Here is a 19,475-nt window from a genome sequence, read left to right on the forward strand (position 1 = left end):
AGACAAATACCATATGACTTCACTCGTATGTGGAATTTAAGAAACAAAATAAAACAAACAAAAACATAGGGGGGAAAAGAGAGGAAAAGCAAGAAACAGACTCTTAACTATAGAGTACAAACATATGGTTAGCAGAGGGGAGGTGGGTGGAGGGATGAGTTAAATAGGTGATGGGGAATTAAGAAATGCACTTGCTGTGATGAGCACTGGCTATTGTATATAAGTGTTGAATCACTAAATTCTACACTTGAATTGAATATTTCACTGAATTTTAACTAACTGTAATTTAAATAAAAATTTGGAAGAAAAAATAAATTTCAGAAAAAAGAAACAGAAATTTTACCAAATAAGATTTATAATTAACAGCTAACCTCATGAAAAATTATTTCTCTTTTCAAGTAATCACGAAAACTGAAGTCACAATAAGATACTACCTCACACCCACTGAAATTGATAAAATTTAAGAGAATTACAATGTCCAAGTTTAGTGATATATGAAAATATCATACAGCACTGGTTGAGAGTGTAAAAATCTTCCAAATATTTTATACAGAATAGCATGAATGAATTCTAATATCATTATGATGAGTGGAAGGAGCTAGGCACATACTGTGTGATTCCATTTATATTAATTTCAATAAGAGACAAAATTCATCTACTATAGAAATTAGAACACTATTTCCTATTAGAATTAGATGTGGCTGGAAGGAGGTAGGAGGGAAGGTTCTCAAGTAAGAAAAAGATTCTACTTCCTAAATATGGTAGTAGTTACATGGGTATACACAGGAAAACTCAATGAATTATATAGTTAAGATCTATGCATATCTATAACTATGGAAATGTTAGCTGTGTAAGAATATAAATATTAAAAAAGGTTTTCAATACTGATATGAATTGATCTGCTAGAAATAGTAAAAATTTATTTATTTATTTATTTATTTATTTATTTATTTATTTATTTATTTATTTTATTATGTTATGTTAGTCACCATACAATACATCATTAGTTTTTGATGTAGTGTTCCATGGATTCATTGTTTTCATAAACACCCAGTGTTCCATGCAGTGCATACCCTCCTTAATACCCATCACCACGCTAACCCATCCCCTGACCCCCATCCCCTCTAGAACCCTGTTTGTTTCCTGGAGTTCATAGTCTCTTATGGTTCATCTCTCCCTCTGACATCCCCCCCTTCATTTTTCCCTTCCTTCTCCTAATGTCCTCCATGCTATTCCTTATGTTCCACAAATAAGTGAAACCATATGATAACTGACTTTCTCTGCTTGATTTATTTCACTTAGCATAATCTCCTCCAGTCCCATCCATGTTGATGTAAAAGTTGGATATTCATCCTTTCTGATGGCTGAATAATATTTCATTGTATATATGGACCACATCTTCTTTATCCTATTTTTAAAAAATATTTTATTTGTTTATTTTTGTGCAAGAGAGCACACAAGCAGGGGGAGTGGCAGAGGCAGAGGAAAAAGCAGGCTCCCTGCTAGGCAAGGAGCCCGATGCAGGACTTGAACCCAGGACCCTGGGATCATGACCTGAGCCAAAGGCAGTTGTTTGACCAACTGAGCCACCAGGTGTCCCTAGAAAGAGTAAAATACTTATAGAGTATGAAAATATAGAAAACTAAGTCACAGAACATTACAAAAGTGTGTGTGTGTGTGTGTGTGTGTGTGTAGAAACAAGAAACTGTAACACTAGTTTTCTCCAAAAAGGGAACATTAGGTAGTTATAAAGGACAGAATTGAGCTGAATTACCTTTCCCTGAATATCCTCTTGTAAATTTTGAATTTTGTAACAAATATATAATTTTTAAAATGATTCTGGGAAAAAAGAAACTTCCTAATTTCTCTAAGTTATTTGAAAATAACTTATAATTAACATGAAGTAAATTTGGCAAACTGTTGATAATGGTGGAAACTGGTTTCCTGGTGTCTACAAGTTTACTGTTCTTTTCTCTTTATATTCTGCATATTTAACTGTGTTCATATGAGTTTTATAAAAGTTACAATAGGGCAAATCTTTCACTACCAAAAACAAGTGAAAATAAGTGGATTATACATGTTTAGAATTTATTTAAAAAACACAAAAGACTACAAAAAATATATAAATAAATTAGAACATCAAAAAAACCAGACTGATAAGTTATACCAAAAAGCTGATTGAGGGAGAGGAAAAGGAAGAGCTAATGTTGCTAAAGATCCATGAGTCAGACTTCATTAAAAAAAAGAAAAAAAAAAGCAAGGCAAAAACAACTCAAACTGGAATGAAAAGGAATATCAATTGGAGTGAGAAATTAATAGAGTGATGAAAGAACACTTTGCACAACTTCATGTTACTGTGTTGGAAAATCTGCTTGGATTGTGATTTTCTAGAAGAAAACAAGTTAAATATAAGATGCAAAACAAAAAATAAGGAATCACTGTAGAAAAAAGTGAGAAAATTTTCTAGATAGCCTCAGTTCTACTTCAAACCACAAAAAACAAAGGAGAGTTCAGATGATTTAATTGATATGTTCACTTAAACCTTTCATATTAATGCTAAAGCTTTTCAACCCATTCTATAGAATAGAGTAAAAAAGAAAATCCTCAAAATTAATTTAATGTAACCAGAGCATCTAAAATCAAAATATGACAAATATAGAAAAGAAAATTACAGATCAACTTCATTTAATAGTACACTTGCCAAAAGTCCAAATCAAATTAAGATACTCATAATTTAGTAGTAAATTTACAGCAAAACATTTTTATACCAAATTGGGTTTGTTCATTCAAGGAATAAAAGAAAATTTCAATAATAGAATTATTTCACAATAATAAAAGTTTGAAGAATTATACAACTGTTTATGTAAAAAACATTTATTACATCTACCACCTGGTTCTGATTAAAATTTCTTACAAATATATATAAAGTGGGAGACTTCCTTAATATGATACACAAAAACATCTCAAATTTAAAATTCACCTATTTCATTGATGATTGAGACCACCTAAAACAAAATAACTTACCTATTGGGACTAGGACCTGATACCATCCCTAGCAGAGTCCTGTACACCAGATAGAACTGCAAACAAATAAATACATTCACAATTTCTCATCTAAGCTAATAGCTCTTCTATCATTGAAAAACATGTTACTCACAAAGGCAAACAGCTAATATATCAGACAAAAATTTGATTATCTAGACTCACATCAAGGACCTCATGTTACTCTTTTGCCAACCTTATACTACTGCCTGACAAATTTTGTCCATTCTTAACCAGTTCTATTTTTTAAAAAGCCCATCTTAAATCACATCAGCCCAGACCCCAAAGCCTACTTAGAGAACACTATTAAACATTGTCAAAATGGTGTTTTCCCTTGCTGCGGTAAGTTTAACACACTCAGCTTTTCTTGATTATAGTTTTTTTCTTGGAGTCTTTTTGTGTAATAGACCAGCAACAATGTACTGGTCAAAACCAAGAAACATTCCATTAAAAACTGATTAAATCAATATGGGTAATAGTTCCACATTTAAGTGCTCTGAAAGTATCAGTCAGTGAACACTATTAATATAATTAAATCAAGATCATTTGGAAGGAAAGAATCAAAATGATTGGTATTTGCAAAGGTTTTGGTATGTACTTAGACAAAATCTGAAAAGTCAGAAGAAAGAGTAAGGTGAACACCTACTCCCCCAAAACAAAACTTTCAGATGTAGAAAAAATATCAAGGGAGAAAATAAACTGAAAGAAAATCCTCTATCACAAAGTGAAAATATTAACAGTAATTAAAATTGTTTAATAAAAAGAAAGACATACCTTGTTCTTGGATAGGAAGACTTATAGTATTAAAAACCAAATTCTCCCCTAAATTAATTTATTAAAGTTGATGAAATTACAGTCTAAACTGTAATTTCTTCCAACAAGAAGACACATGAGACAGGAGGCAGAAGAGACACACAGGTCCACAGAACAAAAATGGTGCCAGTCACAGATGAGAATACAGCACATGTGCAAGATGGCATTACAGATAAATGGGCAATTATTGGCAAATAATCGCAAGTAATGGCAAATAACTTGGCAACTTTAAGATTTCAAATAAAAAAAATTTCTCATGATTTAAATTTGAATAAAAGAAAGACAAAAGAATAAAAGTTAACATAGGTGACGGTTTTATGGAATCAGTATAAATATTTTTTTCCAAAATGACATGAAACTCAGAAGCCATAAAAGCAAACATGGTTATACTTGAACATATAACAATCATACACATTCTTATAACAAAAATGAAGTTTAAAAGTGCATAAAAAATATCTGTAAAGCTTGACAATCCAAACCTTTTTTCCCCAATAATAAATGAGCTCTTCAAAATCAGACGACTAAGCCCCCATCCCCCAAATTGGACAGAAAGAGGAAATTAAAGAATACAGATGGCTAATAAACATATGAAAAAAATGATCAAACTCAAAAGCAAAATAAATACAATTTAAGACAATAGTTTGGGCTATCACATTTGCAAAAAATGTAAATATTTATAAAATCCATTATCTGTGAAGTTGTGGGAAAGCTGGCAATCTCATTCATTGCCATTTGAAGATAAAGTTGTTACCACATTTTAAGGAAATCTTGTAATAATTTGAAATGTGCATATCCTTAATCCCAGTATTTCAACTGCTAAGTAATTTATTATGATATAATAGACAAATGCAAAATTGTTGATAGGGAGGTTCATTGCACAGAAATTTTGTGCTAACAAATATCTATGGATAAGAAATGCTTATAACATTTAATTATATTTCATCTACAAAACAGTCGTGCAGTCATTCAACAAATGACACAGATGTATATTACTGAAATAGAAAAGGGTATTAAAAACTGTAAAATGAAAGGCAACTTGCAGAAGAATGTGTACAATATGGTCCCACTTCCAGAACCCCCCAAAATAGTTTGTGTGTATGTGTGTCTGTGTGTGTGCATCTATCCACTTAAAGAACGCACACAACTCTCTTAAGAGAAGAAAACACTGGGAGAGAGAATTGGGAGAAAGGAGGGCACTTAATTTATATATTAGATATTTAAATACGCTTTGAATTTTTGAAAAAAAAATTGTGCAGTTTCTTTTTAATATATCCTATTTAAAATTTTTACCATATGGCAAATGGAAATTATAAATGTATATTTATGGGAGCACTGAGCAATTCCACCATTTTGAGTTTCTTGTGCAATAATATTTCCTCTACTGAGGCTCCTGGGATTGAGTCAAGTGGCAGCAAGGGAAACAGTCACCATGCCCAAATTAAAGTCTCATCGATGATATCCCAACATGAGCATTTCTCAGTTAAGCATTTCTTATCTGCAGGAGGTGTCCACTGCAACACAGGAAAGAGAGGAATCGCCAAGCATAAAGAAGAGTTGTATCATTGTTTTGGTGAAGCTGGTGGTAGAAGTATTGGCACCCTCAGTAACAAATCCACCTCACATTTGTGGTCACCACCTGCAAGGATACAGACGGGAAAATTGGCAAAGGTGAGGGACACATTGTCTAAGGAGCCCAGTGGGGGCTATGAAATTCTTATATACTCTACCTCTACATGTGCCATGTATGAATCTACACAGAGGACACACAGAAAGCCACATTTTCAGCAGCTGCATTCACCCTGTGGCCAGAAAAATGACTTCAAATCTTCCTAAATCAACATCAGTGCTACTTTTTCTTCTTTGCTGAGCTAAAAACTGATAGACACCTCCAACTATCTCAGAATTTTATCTGTCTCTTTCCCTCTGTATGGCTCCTTTAAGTTCTAGGTCACTCATTCATTTGATCAGTTATTTCAGACAAAACTATTTTTTCTTCCCTCCAGTTATTGAGAACCACTGAATCTCATGGATACAACAACTTTCTGTTAACACAATGTATTCAGCCAAGTAGGATGTTGGATAAGAAACATTAAGGAAATCTTTCATATTCACCACAAATATTCTAACTGAAATACAGAAAAATCTATGAAGGTATATTTAAAAAAGCTGTATCTCTTTTTTTAAAGATTTATTTATGTTATTTGAGAAAGAGAGAGAGAAGGGGGAGGGGCAGAGGGAGAGGAAGAGAGAGTATTAAGCAAACTCTGACTGAGCATGAAGCCCAATGCAGGGCTTGGTCTCAGGGCCCTGAGATCACAACCTGAGCTGAACCAAGAGTTGGGTACTTAATTGACTGCACCACCCAGGTGCCCTGAGAAGCTGTATCTCTTAACTCACTATGCATTCTGGCCCTTGAGGTCAATTAGAATGTAGCCAAAAGTCATCAACCTTCAGAAAACTAACATCTATTTTCCTACCCAGACATGGTTGCTCCTAGAAATCAAGGACTATTCTGACAAAACCTTACCTTCAAAGTGTGGCCCTTGGACCATAGCCTCCTTTCTGAAGAGTCTTGTTTCAGAGATTTACTGGCATCATTCACTCCCAAGAGTTCCCAAGAAGTAATCTTCTGAGGGGGAAAATGAGAAATGCCACTTCTAGTGAAAAAGGTTAATCAGCTGGATGCTGGGAAGTTATTCTTCGGTACTCTTTCATATTGATTTCATTTGGAAGCTGCTTCTTACTCACACAGCTCTGAAACTACAGCTAGCTCTACCATAACTCTATACATTTCAACATTAGCACATTGTATCAGAGTCCTTCCGTCCTGTGCATTTCCAAGACTAACTCGATTGCTTGAATCCCACTGAAAATTATGCCTCTTTCCCCCACCACATCATTTATCATTTTCTGCTTAGTTGGCCAAGTCATTTACAAAATCACTTAAAATAATCTACTTATATATCTATACTCAATAAAAGTTCATTGAGAACCTATTCTATGCCCGGCAATCCATAGGTACTTATATCACAAAAATAAAATAAAAATGTCAGGTCATAAGAAATTAAAAGAGCATTTGATTAATCAAACATAGAAATAAAGACCTGAGAAGCAATTTAGTAAATGGTCTTGTAGAAGTTGGTTCAGTTTTAGGAGTGGTTGTTGAGAAAGTCCCCCATTTAGTAAGGCCTGTTATGACTCACAGATACAACTCCCAATTACTGTGCCCACTATTATCTGGATCTTGGACAGGTTTTTAATGATATTTAGTTACAACTAAATGTCATCAATCTTGAGAAGAGCAAGATCTATCAACTGCTATCCATCGTGGGCTTTTTTTTTTCCAGTAAACATGCAGTTCCATGATAATATATTCATACCTACAAGGGAGTCCAGAAGACCACACGTAGCAATGGAGAACCACTGACTTAAAATTAATTTGTCATCTCACTCTCTGGAGATAGCATTCAAGAAAGGCAAAGGCACAGAGAGTTTCTCTTCCTTTCTAGGATCCATCATTACCTGGCAGGGAAAAAAAGAGGAAAAATAACATTTTAAGAAAAAATATGCAGATACAAATGTACCTATATACACAGTTGTGCATGTAATCAAATTTAACAATAAAATATTCACAAATTGTGTGTATCGTGCTATACAGATTACAAAGGGTGGATATTGCTAAGTCCTTGTGTATCATGTGCACACCTTCAAATATGTATTGCTCTCCCTTCCCCTGAGATCCAATAGACCCAAAAAGTGGCTGGCTAATAATTATTTTAGCAAAGTAAAATATTCTTATTCTATTAAGACTTTCACTATTATATATAGATCAATAAAAATATGGTTTCTCTATTACTATCTGGTGAAGTCCAAGGGAGGCTCCCAACAATTCCATTTGCAAAAGAATATTGTTTATAGCTTATATTTATCAATTTTTACAAGACCATCTTCAGAAGAAAATATACACATCAATAATATCTAAATATTTGGAAAGATTGGATTAAACTAAATTAATCTTTTATAACAACAGTCTAATATTTGTCCCAAAGCAATAATCTCGTGAAAGGGTACATTCTTGTGTAATAATCATAAGAGTCCTAACCATTCTTCATTTAAAATAATTCATAAATACAATATTTTTATCTATGATTTTGAAGAAAGTATAAGTCATCAGTATAACAATACAGTATAGCAATAAAGTGTAGATGTAATAAAATGAAGAACACATTTGATTACTATATTGAGTATCCTCAAAACTGCGCAGAACAATGGTTTACATGTAATTTACTGATCTCAAATTCACTGACTACTCAGTGAAAAAGAACTGTATCTTAAAGCAATGTCCTAAAAATGTCTTTCTGAAGTGATCTGCAGAACATCATATCACAAAGTTAATCAAATATATTTAGGCTTTCTTTATCATGTCAATCATTAAAGTATCTTGAAAGACTAGATTTATGTAAAGGTGTAAAATATTAACATTTATATTAAAGAAAAACTAAGCAAAAACCATAATTGTTAAAAAGTGTACTTGTCTTTTGAATATAAACATATTGATACAATACCATTGTCTTTTTTATTTCATTTCCTGCTTGCTGACAAATTTAGAAACATTTATCATAATGTAGTATCTTTTAATTCTATTTTCAAATATATTTTCCCCAAAATAATCTTAGCTGAGATTTCAACAGATATTTTAAAGATGTTATTTTTATAAGATCCACATATTTCATAATGCATTGGCATATATAAGAGTAGTTCTAGTAAATTTGTTTCCAATAGAACTTTGGGTCCTGCTGAAAAAAGTTTATAAATCTCAGGAGCCAAAGGAATGGTATATCATTGTTCTTACATAATTCTCTGTTCTCAGAGTAAATTTAGTTCTGAAAATTGCTGTTGGCAAATATGTAGATGTGGACCTTGTGGTTTTCTGAAATTCCCAGTGAAAGACAAGCAGCCTTTCCCTTCAAAGGAATCACACAGACACAGTTCTTCAGAAAATATTTAAGATCTAAGTTAGGATAAGGTATTCTGGAAGAGAAAGATTTAAGTTGAGTCTAAATGGGAAAGAAACACAATATTCTAAAATCACTGTCTCTGCAAAACTGCTATTACTGAGGAAATCTTGACAAACTGTAGCAACTGCTCTAGCTTCCATCACATCTGATTCTTAGAGTTAGATGGCAGAAATAGATTTTTCTTTAGACTCGTATGATAGTGTTTCTCAACCTATTAGCAGCAGCTACTGCTGCTGCTGTGTGGATATCTTTTTTAGACATTTCCCCCTAGTTTTCACACCCTCAAATTTTAATACCACAGATATGCTGTATATCTGCTTATGTATGGTGGCTGTTTGGAGGGCCATGATCCACGGTAATATTTAAGATTTCTTTTGCTCCGAAGAACTAACTTTCACCTCAGAAGTATGACATCAACTATGTTGAGAATCATGGTGTACAGTAATTTGAGAAAAATAACTAAACAAGTAGGGAGTGCATACAGTCTTCCAGCTTGTCATGAAATGTGCTTAGAGTAGTTTCTTATTATCTTCTAATGTTCATTCTCAACAGGACATACTACTGAGGGCGCAGGGATGTTCTCTGTCACATTCCTTACTTTGGCCCAATATCATCTTCATGCCTGAAAAGAACTATGCCTTTATGCTTTGGTCTAAACGCAGAAATGCCAAAAATCCTAGAATCCACAGGAATGGAAAACATGGAGGACTCACCATATCATTAATGTATTTATCTAATGTTGAGATTACAAAAGGTCTCCTAAAATAGATTAAATTATTGACTAGTTAAAACAAACATTGGCTAAATTTGAATGGGTGCTACTGTAGTGTCAAGGGACCTTCTGGAAGCCTCACAGAGATAAACACTGATATCGATGGGAAACTAAATATCAGTGGCATATTGCTGAGTCTTAAGTAAAACTAAACCTTGGATTCCTCCATATCCATTTCCCTCAAGAAAACACGAGACAAATAATATTTCTGATGGAATCTACAGAATCAGTAGTGATGCCCCTGTTTCATTCCTAACTTTAGTGATTTATATCTTTGTTTCTTATTCAGTCTAACTAAAGGCTTGTCAGTTTCATTAACCTTTGCAGAAATCTAACTTTTGGTCTCATGGGTTTTCCTTATAGTTATTTTGGGTTTTATTTTTATTTCATTGACTTTGCTTAAATCTTTATTATTTACTTCCTCATACTTGATTTTCTAGTTGAGTCTTTTTCTTATTTCTTAAGGTAGGAGTTTATGCTATTTATTTGATATATTTACTCTTTTCTCATAGTCATTTAAAATCATAACTCTTGGGGCACCTGGGTGGTTCAGTCGGTTAAGCATTGGGCTCTTGATTTTGGTTCAGGTCATGATCTTAGGGTTGCGAGATCAAGTCCTGCATTGGGCTTTGTGCTAAGTGTGGAGTCTGTTTGAGATTCCCTCTGTCCATCTCCCTCCTCCCCTCTCTCCACTCATGCTCCCTCTCTCTCAAATAAATAAATAAATAAATAAATAAATAAATAAATAAATAAATAAAATCTAAAAATAAAAACTATAGATCTCCCTCTAAGCATGTCTTTATATGCATCCCATTCAGTTCTAAATGTTTTCTAGTTTCTTTGACCCATGGGTTCTTCTAAGTATGTTAATTTCCAAATTTGGTGATTTCCCAGATTTGTTTTGATCTCTAATATAATTCCCCTATGATCATAGACCGTACTCTATGATTTTAATCTTTTTAAATTCATTGTGTCCAGTTTTATGACTTAACACATGACTGATGCTGGAGAATGCTCCAGATGTGTTTGAAAATAATTTGCTTTCTGCTGTGTTCTACATATATCAGGTCAAATTTACTGAGAAAGATTGCCTAAGTATGCTATAGCCACATTCATTTTCTTTCTAATTGGTTTATCAATCATTAAGAAAAAGGTACTAAAGAGTCCAGTTATTTTCACTGAATTGCCTACTTATCCCTTCAACCATGTGTTTTTGCTTTACATTATTTGAGGCATCATGGTTAGGTGATTACATTATATTTATATACTATATAAATAACAGATTAAGCCATCTATCATTATATCTGTTTTCATTTCTAATAATATTTTAACTTAAAGCCTGTTTTCTCTGAAATCAGGATAGCCACTCCAGTTCTCTTCTGGGTATTCTTTGCATAATATAGCTTTACCCACCATTTCCTTTCAAACCATTTATGTATTTTGCTCTAAATTGTCTCTTTCATAAATAATGTATAGCTGTTTAATTTTTAATGGAAACTTCCAATTTCTGTCTTTTAAACTTAATAGTCATATGATTGGATTTATGTCTGCCCTTTTTCTGTTTTCTATATGTCTTACATCATTTTGGTCCCTCTGTTCATTCTCAGCTGCTTTCTTTTATATTAAATGGGTGTTTTGCTATTATACTATTTAAATCCTTTAGTGATTATTTTGAAATTATATATATTTATTTACATATTATAAATACATATTTTGAATTATGTATATATTTAAGTAGGCTCCATGCCCAGCATGGAGCCCACTGTGGAGCTTGAACTCATGACCTGAGATCAAGAGCTGAGCTGAAATTAAGTCAGATGATCACCTGACTGAGCCACCCAGGGACCCTTCTTTTGGTAATTTTGTGTTATTACTATTTATCCTATGGTTTACAAAATAGATCTTAAATTACCACAATCTATTTCAGGGTAACACTAACTTTGTTATATTGCCTTTGTATGTCTTGAACTCAATTTCAGAGAACTGCTTCTGTCAGTCATGTTTTCAAACAAAAAATTAATGATGTTATCATTGACCCAAGCATGTTTATAAATGACTGACAGCCTGAGATAGGTGATAGACACTAAATGCTAAGGATTTTTTTTAAAGATTTTATTTTATTTATTTGAGAGAAAGAGAGTGAGAGAGCACAAGAGGGCATAGGGCCAGAGGGAGGAGCAGACTCCCCACTAAGCAGGAAGCCTGATGCAGGACTTGATCCCAGGACTCTGGGATCATGACTCGAGCTTAAGGCAGTCACCTAACCAACTAAGCCACCCAGGTGCCCCAAAACGCTAAGTATTTTGTGACCATTGGACACTAAGATCACATTTTGAAGTCAGGGAGAACAGCAAACACAATCAATGGCTGACTAGCATAGGTAGACTCTTACTGTCATTTGGAGAATTATAATACCATGAAAAAATTTCAGTATTCTTGGGACAAAATGCATACCTACTGTTTAATTCTCATATATTTGTTTCACTTACAAGAGAAAAGTAAATCCATAATCTCTTTGGATTTTGACCATCTAATAGCCTCCAAGAGATCAATCATCACTGAGAAGATTCCAGCAGCACAGACAAATGTGTAAATGGTTCACGTGTAGGCAGAACCATTTCTCAAATTTTCAGTACTCATGTGATAATTCCCCAGGTTGCTTTACTACAAGTGTATTTAGGCTGCCAGCTATGCACTCAAATAGACAGTTTCACCCCCAGGCTGGATATGTATAGATCACAGTGCAATTCAATTCCTCTAATGCATGCAAATGGCTTAGCCTTTGCTTTTTTGGTTTTGTTTTGTTTTGTTTTGTTTTCATTGACAGATATTTAAATTCTAGTTGGTTAACATATAGTTCAATATTGGTTTCAGGAATAGAATTTAGTGATTCATCACTTACATATAACACCCAGTTCTAAATACAAAAAATGCCTTCCTTAATACCCATTATCCATTTTGCCCATCCCCCAGCCACCTCCCTTCCATCAACCCTCAGCTTCTTCTGTATGATATAGAGTCTCTTGAGGTGCAGGGAATATGGTGGAGGAGTAGGGGACCTTGTTTCATCTGGTCCCTTGAATTCAACTACATATCTATCAAATCATTCTGAACACCTGTGAATTCAACCTGAGATCTAAGAAAAGAATTTCTGTAATTCTACAAATAGAAAAGCAGCCACTAGTTGCAAGGTAGGAGGTGTGGAGAAGTGCATTGGAGGGGATATACTGGAAGATAAACTGCCACGGGGAGGGAGACTATGTAAGCCAGCTACCAGAAAAAGATATAGCAGCGGTGTGCAAAATTGGAACTTTTAGAAGTCTGCTCCTGTGAAAGATGTCCATGCCAGAAAGGTGCTCAGGAGGTGAAGTGGAGCAGAATCCCAGGTGGGACAGTGTGGACTCAGGTCTCTGGAGTCACAGAAAGAAGAGTGCAGCAGAGTTCCCAAGCATTGGAGCGGGGAAGCCAGCTATGATCACTGAGCCCAGGAGTGGGCTCTCAGTTCAGTGTTGTCACAGACTACAAACCATGGCACGATTGGGCAGCCGCTATCTAAGCAGGAGCCCAGCAAGTGGCAGGACACTAGTGAGACCTTCCTCATTACCCTGGGAAGATAAGTGCAGGTGTGCACTGCAGGACTCTGTAGACTTTGGGGCACACAAAAGTGATTGACTGCTTTTGCCAGAGGGTGCACTGAAGACTGGGAGCCGTGATCTTTCAGTTCCAGGGCTGGAAACTGGGGCACCACCATTTTTATTTTATTTTTTTTCTTCATCCTCTCAAGTGGCAAGGAAAGCCTTCAGGGAACAAAAGCCACACAGGACAACTTAATGCAGGTTACCTGAGCCCAGTCCCCTGACAAGGGGTGGTGCAACTCCACCCAGGAGAAGACAGCTGGGGATCAGTGCAACAGGCCCCTCCCACAGAAAACCAGCAGGAACATCAGGCTAATACCAAGTTTACGTATCACAGAGAACTGAAAACTCCTATGCTGGGAGAACAGTATATAGAATTTGAAGTTTTTTTCTCATGATTCCTTAGTCTTTCAGTTCAAAATTTTCTTTTTTTTTCATTTTCAACTAGTTTCTTAACTTATCAACTCTATTTTTAAGTATTTTTTTAATTTTTATTTTTACATTTACATTTTATAGATGATATAGTCCTCATTTTGGCTTCCTTTCACTGTATACAATTTCATTTGTGTGTGTGTGTGTATATATATGTGTATATATATATATATATGTATATATATATATATATATTTGAGTTTAATTATAATTTTGGGATCTAGTGTCTTCTAACACACAGACTAAAATACATCCAGGACCAAGTGTTTTTATCCACCTATTAGATTATATTCTTTCTTTTTCCCTTTTTCTTTTCTTTTTTGATTTCTGGTCTCTTCAGATTTGTCTAGTGTATATTTTGCTGGGATCATGGTTGATATATTTTTATTTTGTTCTCTCATTCATCTAGTCTTCTCTGGACAAAATGACTAGAAGGAGAAATTCCAATAAAAGAAAGAACCAGAGGTAATACTCTCTGCCATAGATTTAATCTATATGGTTATAAGTAATATATCAGACCTAGAATTCAGAATAATGATTATAAAGATACTAGTTAGTGTTGTAAAAAGCATAAAAGACACTATAGAATCCCTTAGTGCAGAAATAAAAGAACTAAATTCTAATCAGATTAGGCAAAAAAAATGCTTTAACTGAGATGCAGTCTAAAATGGACACTCTAATGGCTAGGGTAAATGAGGCAGAACAGAGAGTCAATGATATAGAAGAAAAAACGATGGAAAGTAAGGAAGCTGAGAAAAAGAAATAAACAACTACTGGATTATGAAGGGAGTCTTCGAGAAACCAGCAACACCATAAAGTGAAACAATATTAGAATAATTGGGGTCCCAGGGGAAGAGGAAAGAGAGAGAGATGGGGGGGACTAGAAGGTATATTTGAACAAATCATAGTGAGAACTTCCCTAATCTGGGGAAAGAAACAAACAGTCAAGTCCAGGAGGCACAGAGAGCCCCCCTCAGAATCAATAAATATAGATCACTCGGACATATAATAGTGCAGCTTTCAAATTTCAGAGATAAAGAGAAAATCCCAAAAGCAGCTCAAGACAAGAGTTCCTTAACCTACAAGGGTGGGAACATTAGACTGGCAGCAGACCTGTCCAGAGACCTGGCAGGCCAGAAAGGCTGGCATGATATATTCAGGGTACAAAATAAGAAAAATATGCAGCCAAGAATACATTATCCAGCAAGGCTATCATTCAGAATGGAAGGAGAGATAAAGAGCTCCAGGACAAACAAAATCTAAAATAATTTGTGATCACTCAACCAGCCCTGCAGAAATATTAAATGGGATCCTGTAAATGAAAGAGAGACCAAAAGCAACATAGACCAGAAAAGAACACAGACAAAATACAGAAACAGTGACTTTACATGTAATACAACATCACTAAATTCATATATTTCAATAGTGACTCTGAATGTAAATGGGCTAAATTCTCCAATCAAAAGACATGGGGTATCAGATTGGATAAAAATGCAAGGTCCATTCATATGCTGTCTGCAAGAAACTCATTTTAGACCCAAAGAACCATTCATCATGCTAATGGACATCAAAAGAAAGCTGGGGTGGGGGCGGAGCAAGATGGCGGAGGAGTAGGAGACCTAGATTTCGTCTGGTCTCAGGAATTCAGCTGAATAGGGATCAAACCATTCTGAAGACCTACGAACTCAACAGGAGACCGAAGAAGAGAGTAGCAACAACTCTCTGAACAGAAAAGTGACCACTTTCTGGAAGGTAGGACGTGCGGAGAAGTGAATCCCAGGCGATATTCGGGAGGATAGACGGCGGGGGAGGGGCCTCCGCCGGCCGCTTCTGGCAAGTGCTAGAGCCGCGGAGCACAAAATCGGACCTTTTAGAAGTTGGCTCCGTGGAGGGACGTCGCTGCAGTGGCTAAGCGGGGGGTGGAATCCTCCCGGGACAGTGTGGTCTCAGGACCCTCGGGGTCACAGAGAGACCGGGGGTGCCTGAGTGCGCCAGAGCTCCCAGGTATCGGAGCGGGGAAGCCGGCTGCAGAGACGGAGCAGAGTCGCGGGCTCTCAGCTCGGGGTTGCCATAGACTGTGACCCGCGGCCCAGTCGGGGCACGGCTCCTCCAGCAGGGACCCAGCAGGCGGCAGATCCGGGGAGACTCCCCTTCCTTCCCGGGGAGGAGCAGTGCGGGAACGCACTGCAGGGATCTGCTGGGTTTGGAGACTCTGCGCGGGGTCGGGTACCAGAGATAGCAACGTTCGGTCACAGGCCGGGTGAGCACGGAATGTGGCCGGAGATCGGGGACACGGAAGTGACTGCTTTTCTCTGGGGGCACACTGAGGAGCGGGGCCCCGAGTTCTCGGCTCCTCCGGGTAGAGATTGGGAGGCCACCATTTCTGCCCTGGTCCTCCAAGGCTGTACGGAGAGCTTGCAGGGAACAAAAGCTCCTGAGAGCAAACCGGAGCAGCTTCCTTAGCCCGGACCGACAAGGGCGGGGCAATTCCGCCTCCGGCAAAGACATTTGGAAACCACAGCAAAAGGCCCTTCCCCTGGAGGTTCAGCACAAACAGCCAGCAAGCCGAGACCAAGTTGATCGATCAAGGAGAACGGGAGAACTCCAGCGCTAGGGGAATACTGCACATAGATTCATGGCTTTTTTTTTTTTTTTTTTAACCATGATTCATTATTTCATCAAAGTTAATTTTTGTTGACTGTTTTTTTTATTTTTATTTTTCCCTTTTTTTAACCAACATCTTATCAATCCCTTTTTAAAAAAAAAAAAAACATTTTTCATTTTTCATTTTTAGAGTCATATTTTATCCCTTCACAGTAGTTACCCTTATTTTTGGCATATATATATAAGTTGTTCTCTCTTTAAAATTTTAAGGTATAGTTTCTTCTAACAGATCAAAATATACCCTAAATCACTAGTGTATGGCTTTGTTCTAGTCTCCTGCCTGATCACATTCTCTCCCTTTTTCCTTTTTTTTTTCTTTTCTTAAATCTTCTTTCTTTTTTCAAACAACTTATCTTACCAAGTCCTTTTATAAAACCTTTTATACTTTTCATCTTTACAGTCATCTTCCATCCCTTCATTGTATCAACCCTTATTTTGTACAAATATGTCTTTCTTCCTTTAAAATTTTAGGAGGCACTTTTTTCTAACAGACCAAAATACGCCCAAAATCTAGTGTGTGGCACTGATCTATGCACTAGCCTGATCATATTTGATCATATTCTGCTATTTTTGTATTGTTTTGTTTTTGTTTTTATCTCTTTTTTTTCTTTTTTCTCTTTCTTTTTTCTTTCTTTCCCTTTCTTTTCCCCTGGTTTCAGGTCTTTTCTGATTTGTATACAGTATATTTGCTGGGGACGTTGTAAACCTGTTAGCATTTCGTTCTCTCATTCATCTATTCTCCTCTGGACAAAATGACAAGACGAAAGAAATCACCTCAGCAAAAAGAACAAGAGGTACTACCATCAGCCAGGGACCTACTCAATACAGACATTAGTATGATGTCAGACCTAGAGTTCAGAATCATGACTTTAAAGATACTAGCTGGGCTTGAAAAAAGCGTGGAAGTTATTAGAGAAACCCTTTCTGGAGAAATAAAAGAACTAAAATCTAACCAAATCGAAATCAAAAAGGCTATTGATGAGGTGCAATCAAAAATGGGGGCACTAACTGCTAGGATAAATGAGGCAGAAGAGAGAATCAGCGATATAGAAGACCAAATGATGGAAAATAAAGAGGCTGAGAAAAAGAGAGAGAAACAACTACAGGATCACGAGGACAGAATTCGAGAGATAAGTGATACGATAAGACGAAACAACATTAGAATAATTGGGATCCCAGAAGAAGAAGAAGAGAGAGAGAGGGGGGCAGAAGGTATATTGGAGCAAATTATAGCAGAAAACTTCCCTAATGTGAGGAAGGAAACAGGCATTAAAATCCAGGAGGCACAGAGAACCCCTCTCAAAATCAATAAAAATAGGTCAACACCCCGACATCTAATAGTAAAACTTACGAGTCTCAGAGACAAAGAGAAAATCCTGAAAGCAGCTCGGGAAAAGAGATATGTAACCTACAATGGTAGAAACATTAGATTGGCAACAGACCTATCCACAGAGACGTGGCAGGCCAGAAAGGACTGGCAAGATATCTTCAGAGCACTAAACGAGAAAAATATGCAGCCAAGAATACTATATCCAGCTAGGCTATCACTGAAAATAGAAGGAGAGATAAAAAGCTTCCAGAACAAACAAAAACTAAAGGAATTTGCGAACACGAAACCAGCCCTCCAAGAAATATTGAGAGGGGTCCTCTAAGCAAAGAGAGAACCTAAAAGCAGCAAAGAGCAGAAACGAACACAGACAACAGACAGTTAACAGTCACCTTACAGGTAATACAATGGCACTAAATTCATACCTTTCAATAGTTACCCTGAATGTAAATGGGCTCAATGCCCCAATCAAAAGACACAGGCTATCAGATTGGATTAAAAAACAAGACCCATCAATATGCTGTCTGCAAGAGACTCATTTTAGACGCAAAGACACCCCCAGATTGAAAGTGAGGGGGTGGAAAACCATTTACCATGCTAATGGACACCAAAAGAAAGCTGGGGTGGCAATCCTTATATCAGACAAACTAGATTTTAAAACAAAGACTGTAATAAGAGATGAGGAAGGACACTATATCCTACTTAAAGGGTCTATCCAACAAGAAGATCTAACAATTGTAAATATCTATGCCCCGAACATGGGAGCAGCCAATTATATAAGGCAATTAATAACAAAAGCAAAGAAACACATTGACAACAATACAATAATAGTGGGGGACTTTAACACCCCCCTGACTGAAATGGACAGATCATCTAAGCAAAAGATCAACAAGGAAATAAAGACTTTAAATGACACACTGGACCAAATGGACTTCACAGACATATTCAGAACATTCCATCCCAAAGCAACGGAATACACATTCTTCTCTAGTGCCCATGGAACATTCTCCAGAATTGATCACATCCTAGGTCACAAATCAGGTCTCAATCGGTACCAAAAGATTGGGATCATTCCCTGCATATTTTCAGACCACAATGCTTTGAAACTAGAACTCAACCACAAGAGGAAAGTCGGAAAGAACTCAAATACATGGAGGCTAAAGAGCATCCTACTAAAGAATGAATGGGTCAACCAAGAAATTAAAGAAGAATTAAAAAAATTCATGGAAACCAATGAAAATGAAAACACAACTGTTCAAAATCTTTGGGATACAGCAAAGGCAGTCCTGAGAGGAAAGTATATAGCAATACAAGCCTTTCTCAAGAAACAAGAAAGGTCTCAAATACACAACCTAACCCTACACCTAAAGGAGCTGGAGAAAGAACAGCAAATAAAGCCTAAACCCAGCAGGAGAAGAGAAATCATAAAGATCAGAGCAGAAATCAATGAACTAGAAACCAAAAGAACAGTAGAACAGATCAACGAAACTAGGAGCTGGTTCTTTGAAAGAATTAACAAGATTGATAAACCCCTGGCCAGACTTATCAAAAAGAAAAGAGAAAGGACCCAAATCAACAAAATCATGAATGAAAGAGGAGAGATCACAACCAACACCAAAGAAATACAAACAATTATAAGAACATATTATGAGCAACTCTATGCCAGCAAATTAGAGAACCTGGAAGAAATGGGTGCATTCCTAGAGATGTATCAACTACCAAAATTGAACCAGGAAGAAATAGAAAACCTGAACAGACCTATAACCACTAAG

At 36.1% G+C, this 19,475-nt stretch overlaps 1 long non-coding RNA gene across 2 annotated transcripts in view; it reads right to left on the reverse strand.

Annotated features, from left to right (window-relative positions):
* Positions 1–4,148: 4,148 nt before the first annotated feature.
* LOC141371574 (uncharacterized) overlaps positions 4,149–19,475 on the reverse strand; it is a 55,539-nt gene continuing 40,212 nt past the window's right edge. For both annotated transcript variants that reach the window (XR_012376643.1, XR_012376644.1), the window contains exons 7-9: positions 7,236–7,377; positions 6,383–6,484; positions 4,149–5,491 (exon numbers count right to left, since the gene is read on the reverse strand). This is a non-coding gene — a long non-coding RNA (uncharacterized lncRNA). The remainder of the gene's footprint in view (positions 5,492–6,382; positions 6,485–7,235; positions 7,378–19,475) is intronic.

The sequence above is a fragment of the Callorhinus ursinus genome, unplaced genomic scaffold (genome assembly GCF_003265705.2).
Source record: "Callorhinus ursinus isolate GAN/ISIS: 27379988/994484 unplaced genomic scaffold, GSC_fseal_2.0 scaffold78, whole genome shotgun sequence".
NCBI classification, from domain to species: Eukaryota; Metazoa; Chordata; class Mammalia; order Carnivora; family Otariidae; genus Callorhinus; species Callorhinus ursinus.